Source organism: Ochotona curzoniae, unplaced genomic scaffold (genome assembly GCF_017591425.1).
Source record: "Ochotona curzoniae isolate NIBS_2020 unplaced genomic scaffold, NIBS_Ocur_1.0 scaffold_4701, whole genome shotgun sequence".
Lineage (NCBI taxonomy): Eukaryota > Metazoa > Chordata > Mammalia > Lagomorpha > Ochotonidae > Ochotona > Ochotona curzoniae.
This window is the reverse complement of record NW_024467122.1, coordinates 14,017,871-14,024,263: the sequence shown is the minus strand read 5'-3', so window position 1 is coordinate 14,024,263 and position 6,393 is coordinate 14,017,871.

The following is a 6,393-nucleotide window of genomic DNA, read 5'->3' as shown; positions in this document are numbered from 1 at the left end:
CTTGGGATTGCTTTGCTGTTGTTTTTCTAGTTCCTTCATCTGAAAGGTTAGCTGATTTACTTGATGCTTTTCTAGTTTCTTAACATAAGCACTGATTGAGATGAAATTTCTTCTTAACACTGCCTTGATTGTGTCCATGCCTTCATTTGTTTCAAGCAGGTTTTTAAATTTCCCCTTTGATTTCCTCTCTAACCCATTGCTCATTTAGTAACATATTATGTAGTCTCCATGTGTTTGCAAGGCTTCCTGGGTGTTTTGACTTCTCAGTCTCTAGTTTCACTCCATGATCTGAGAAGATGCATGGTATGATTTTGATTTTTAAAAATTTGCTGAGGTTTGTTTTGTGGCCTATAATATGGTCAATTTTGGAGAAGGTTCCATGTACTGATGAAAAAAAGTGTATTCTCTATCTGTAGGATGAAAGATTCAGTAGATATCAACCAAGTCCATTTGCTCTAGAATTTGGGTAAGTTCTGTTGTTTCTTTGCTTAATTTCTGTCTTTTCTGTCTATTGATGCTAATTGGGTATTAAGGTCCCCCACTATGATCGTATTGGAGTCTGTTTCTTGCTTTAAATCCATGAATGTTTGTTTCATGTAGCTAGATGCCTTGACACTTGTTGCATATACATTTATTATGGTGATCTCTTCTTGTTCAATGGATCCTTTGATCATTATATGATGTCCTTTACTTCTTTTAATGTTTTTCACATCAATGTTTATATCATCTGATATAAGAATGGCTACTCCCGCATGTGTTTCCTTGCCATTTGCTTGGAATATCTTTTTCCATTCTTTCACTTTCAGTTTCCTCTGATCTTTGTTGGTGAGCTGTGTCTCCTGTAAGCAGCAGAGGTTTTGTTTTTTGATCCAATCCTCTAATCTATGGTGTTTGATTGATGCATTTAAACCATTTATATTCAATGTTAATATGCATAGATGGCAGTTTTGTCCTGTCATCTTAGCAATGGGTCATTCTTTGAGTCTTCTATTCGCTTTTTAGTGGGATGTTCCCCACATTTGCCTTTGGTTTTGGTAGCTGCTATTTCTTTTCTCTTTTATGAGAACATCTTTGAGTATTAGCTGTAGGACAGGTTTGGAGGACACAAATTCTTGGAGATTTTCTTTTTCCTTTCTTTTTTTTTAAGACTTATTTATTTTTATTACAAAGTCAGATATATAGGGCCTGGCGCGGTGGCGCAAGTGGTTAAAGGTCCTCGCCTTGCACGCCCGGGATCCCATATGGGTGCCTGTTCTAATCCCAGCAGCCCCGCTTCCCTTCCAGCTCCCTGCCTGTGGCCTGGGAAAGCAGTCAAGGACGGCCCAAGGCTTTGGGAACCTGCACCCGTGTGGGAGACCCAGAAGAGGCTCCTGGCTTTGGATTGGCATAGTATCGACCCATTGCGCTCACTTGGGGAGTGAATCATTGGACGGAAGATCTTCCTCTCTGTCTCTCCTCTCTGTACATCCTCCTTTCCAATAAAAAAATAATAAAAATAAATCTTAAAAAAAAAAACACAAAGTCAGATATACAGAAAGGAGGAGAGACACAGAGGAAGATCTTCCGTCCGATGATTCACTCCCCAAGTGAGTGCAATGGCCGATGCTATGCCGATCTGAAGCCAGGAGCCAGGAACCTCTCCAGGTCTCCCACGCAGGTGCAGGGTCCCAAGGCTTTGGGCTGTCCTCCACTGCTTTCCCAGGCCACAAGCAGGGAGCTGCATGGGAAATGGGGCTGCCGGGATTAGAACTGGTGCTCATATGAGATCTTGGCGTGTTCAAGGTGAGGACTTTAGCTGCTAGGCCACACCGCCGGGCCTGATGGCTTTGAGTTTATAAACAAATCTGTAACCTTGGGTTTATTAATGACTGATGTAATGTCTTGCAGAGACTGATACAAGTGGAGGTAGTCCTTGTTCCTATGAAACAACAGCAAACGGGGCCTGGTTCCTGAGATCTCTGCAGATCTGTGCAAACCTTGGGTCATTTAGACACTTCCTAAGGTCGTTCTGCATTGTAACAGGACTAGCATTACCAAGCCCAGTTCTTAGCCTTGGAATATTCAGTCTTACATGAAAGCTCTAGCTTTTGCAGGGCATCTGTGGAGTCCTCAAATTGTTCCTCAGCTCTTCCAAACTAGATGGACATGAGTCCTCAACTGTCTTTGCAGTACCAGGCACCTATTATCTCCTTTGTTACTCAGCCCTTGCAGGCATCCAGCGGTTGCTGTCTGCTCATGTTCTTAGATTTCTGTCCAACACACAGATACCGGGGATGTCCCCAGTCTCTGCTTCCGTTTGTTGAGGAGATTCACTGCTCCTTTTCCAGTCTGTGTAAGAGCCTGGAATATTACCCTGAGTTTGAACAAAACATTCCCCTTTGCTGGATGGTATCGTTCATGCATGTGGGCTTTACAAGATGCCTCTGATACAGGGAGCTCTCACCAAGAACACACCACTCCTTTTCATTTCTTCTTCCTTCTCTTTCCTCTCTCTACCATCAGTCTTCCCTCTATTGGCTGCAGCCTAGAAAGACCTGAAAACCCAGGAGGAAGGAACAGAGCAGGATGCTGGGATGCAGGGGTAGCTCAGGGATTTGGAACAGGAATATGGCCCCCTGCTGCCTGTTAGGCTCCTCCTCTCAACAGGCTCCTGACATTCTAAAGGCACAGCCTCTGGTGTGGGCGGGAGACCCTTTAAATCTAACATGCACATATCTTACTCTAAATGGCTGCTGGGAGGGCCTTGTGATTCTACTGGTGAGCAGGGAGTGGAAGCCATTGCTAGAGGACAGGAGGTCTCAAACGCTTCTTACATGAACAAATGACTGAACGCTTGTGCACAACCGGCCGAGGTGAGATCATTCTCTCACAGGCTGGTTCTCCTGCACTCTGAGTTGTTGAAAACTTGTCCCGGTGCTATGGAGAGTATCAAGCCGAGTGCGTTTTGACACTGATATATGGTGCCTGGCTTCAGGGGAAATAGTTCAGGAATGGCCAGGAAGTCTGAAGTCCATTGAGAATGTGTTAAATGTGAGGTGTCCTGTTGGGTTTCTCAGTCTCTTAGCAGTCCTGAAATTTTGTTTGTCGTTGTTCCGGTTTATACGCTCCTGGAAAAGGCCTTTTATTGTCCCTCGTCTGTCACTTCAAGATATCCTTAACTCAGGAAACAAACCTCCCTTATCTGTAGAAGTGTTTGACTTGGACCGAAAAGCAACCAAACTTAAATGCTTTATGATGTCTGAAAAATAACACCCCGAGGTACAGTTCTGAGGCGACTTTGAAATCCTCCCCTTTTCATAAGAATCTTTCACTTTGGAGAGGCCAGGGTTTTTAGATGTAGTTACCCGGATCTTGGCAATAGTATAAATCTCCTTTGCCATTAAATATTGTTAACAAAGCTCTTGATTGTACTGGGATTGTACGTCAGATTCCAGTGACTAAAATGCCCTCAGCCTTAGTCTGTGACTGGAGCAGCGACGGTTGCCTTGGGGCCAGGATTGGCAGGTTTCCATGAGACTGATAAGAGGTGGCTGCCATTCTCCCAGTGCTAAAGGGCACAAGTCCCCCCCACCTCCTGGATTTCCAGAAAGTTCATCATTATAACTTCTCTTTCACTGAGGGTTGATTGTAGTAACACTCATCAATAAGGAAAGTGTGTGTGTGTGTGTGTGTGTGTGTGTGTGTGTGTGTGTGTGTGTGTGTGTCTGTGTAGGCGAGTGTGGCAATTTTCCTCTGAAGCGCAATCAGTAACACTTTGGTTTTGTCTTTGCGTGCTTTTCCTTTTTGTTATTACACATTCACATCTGGATACTCTCTTTTAAAATATGGTTTTCGAGAAGCCTGTGAAGCAGTAATGATAGTTTTGGGGGAGGGGACGGAGTGTAACACTCAACACATACCAGTCCTTTCCCACACATAAGCTTTTGGATGTTGATTAGTGACAGCCATATGCATCCGGATGAAGACTTGGGAAGTCACAGCTTCTGCCCACAAGGCTACACCTGACACTCCTTGCCACCTTTGTTTCTAATAGAAGAACATTTAGCAAAGAGACTATTTGGAAACTCTGTTAACACACTTTCCTTTTTCATGTGAGAGTTTTCTAACCTTTTTTGCTTAGCGGCATTGCTGTGTTTTACCTACGCCCCCTCGGAGGGAGACTTGTTTAAGAAATAGAGAAGCAGAGTAGGGTTGAAATGTGCTGAAACAACTCAAGAATTTTACACGTTGATTTTCAGTTCAGCTTGCACTGCTCTTTCCCACATCTGTTTGAACAGCAAGTCTCACAAAGGAGCCCCTGAAATCTATGATTTTTTTAAGGGGGAAGATTCTTCCCTGATCCCACTTGTTTTTCTTTCTCCATTTGAATGCTAAATATCCTCTTTCTCTGGAGATTACATTACGTGCATCTTGAATGTATTTCTCAGAGCATAAGAAATCTTTCTCTTCCCCGTAAGCTGTCAGTACCATTTATATTTTAAATGAAAGGCAAACCTTTTCCTGAAGGAGGGACTCCGAGTTTCTTGGGGGGATTATCTAAACAATGTTATGTGTCCCTTTTTCGCTGTCCCATCTTCACATGAGAAAGCATAAATCATGTAATCCAACAAATAAACACAATTGACATGTTATTTCTCTTTCTTTGGAAACCTCGGTTCTTTAATCTGTGGCTTGCTATGCAGGCCTACTTTGGAGGACTGAAATCTTAATGTATACACAATGGTATTCTGTAAGTAAGAAAGCAAAAGTCCAATGGAACTGCAAGTTAGAGAAACATAATGTAACCTGAGGACCTGAATCCCTCTTGCTGTTCTGGGTCTCTCGTCCCATTTGGCTGTAAAAACCAGAAAGCATTCCTGCTGCAAGGGAAAGAACAGCCAGCTCAGAGAGGGGGAAAAAAAACCTGACTGTGAAGAGCTGGCAATGCTGCGTGCCAAGAACCCGGCTCTCGTTCAAGCATGATGTTTTATTGTTCAGGTTTTATAAGAAGTTAGCATTGACCTGGTAGGAAAAGGGTGATTTAGAATCAGAGAAGAGGGAACAATTTTGCCTCATTCATTCTTCTCTAGTATAAACATGGTATGAGGCTAATGCTTTCTTGGCAGAACTTGAAGCTCAACCCTAACAAAAGGGGTGCAATTAAAACTCACCTGGCCTCAGAGGTCTTCTTTCCAGAAAAGTGAAATGTAATGGCTGGCACGCAGTGGCTAAGACTGGCCCAGGATATTGGCCCAGATTTTTAATTGCAACAGAGTTGTTGTATCAAAATAAAAGAGGTTCAGTCAAGTGGCAGGAGCTACCTACAAGAGGAGCAGCTTGGGGGAGAAACTTCTAGTGTCTAGTTCTGGGGTGTCTACCCTATGGATGTCTGATTTGTGAGCTTCTAAATTCCGGTTGAGAAAGGCCAAGAAAGTGAATCATGCTCCTAAAGAAAAGAGGTTTTGCTGTGATTTTTTTTTTTCTTGTTTCCTTAGGTTCAAGTGAATTTGCAACATTCAGCCCACAGTGTACAGGCTGTGGAGCAAGGCATTCTGGGACTTGGGTTTGGTTTGGCAGCTGCCCTGATGACGTGTGGAAGAAGGGTGCTGACAGCGGAATCAGTGCCTCTTCCTCACACAGGATGGCCAATGAACTCTTTTTCCTAGTCCAAGGAGCAGTAGGTGGTGAAGATGCCTCGCCTCCCGTTGTGAGGTGCTGGGCCACTAGGAAAGGCCCTGTAGGGGTCCAGCACCCACCTTAGGTGGAGGCGGCTAATGCCCAATGGTAGAGAGAACTGCTGGGAGAGGGTGGTTGATGGGGCGGTGGTGAGTTTGATGGGCCCTTGTGAGGAAGTGCGGGGAGAGCCCCTGGGCAGCCAGTGGCTCCAGAGCCGGACACGTCAGGACTGTGGTCTCGCCTTGGCAAGGAGAGAAGCAAAGGCTGTCTCCTGGGCGTCCGTGGGGACTGGGGGTGGTACCGCTCAGGAACCCGCCCTGCACCTCCTGCGGAGGGTCGGCAAGTGGCAGGGCCACATGGGTGTCGCTTTCTGGACCACAAAGTTTTAAACCTTGTCCAGGACGACTGCCTAGAGGGTGACATGACCTCAGCTGGGGATTGAATTCCCTGGAGTTGAGGCAAGAAATGCAAACGACCAGCCAGAGGGAAAGGCATGACGCACATCGAGAGAATTACAGCCCGCCAGTTCCCACCGTGATCTCGGGAGAAACCCAGAGGAAAACGGTCAGCTTGAACTCTTAAACTCCACTGAGGGAACCTCAGCTTCCAGTGCCCATCCAGAGAGGAACGCAGCCCCTGTGCCCTTGGGGTCAGTCAAGGAAAGGAGTTTCCTGCTACCCGGGAAAGAGTTGAGCTTTTCAGTGCCATTCAGAATTCTCACCGTTACATGAACCTGTG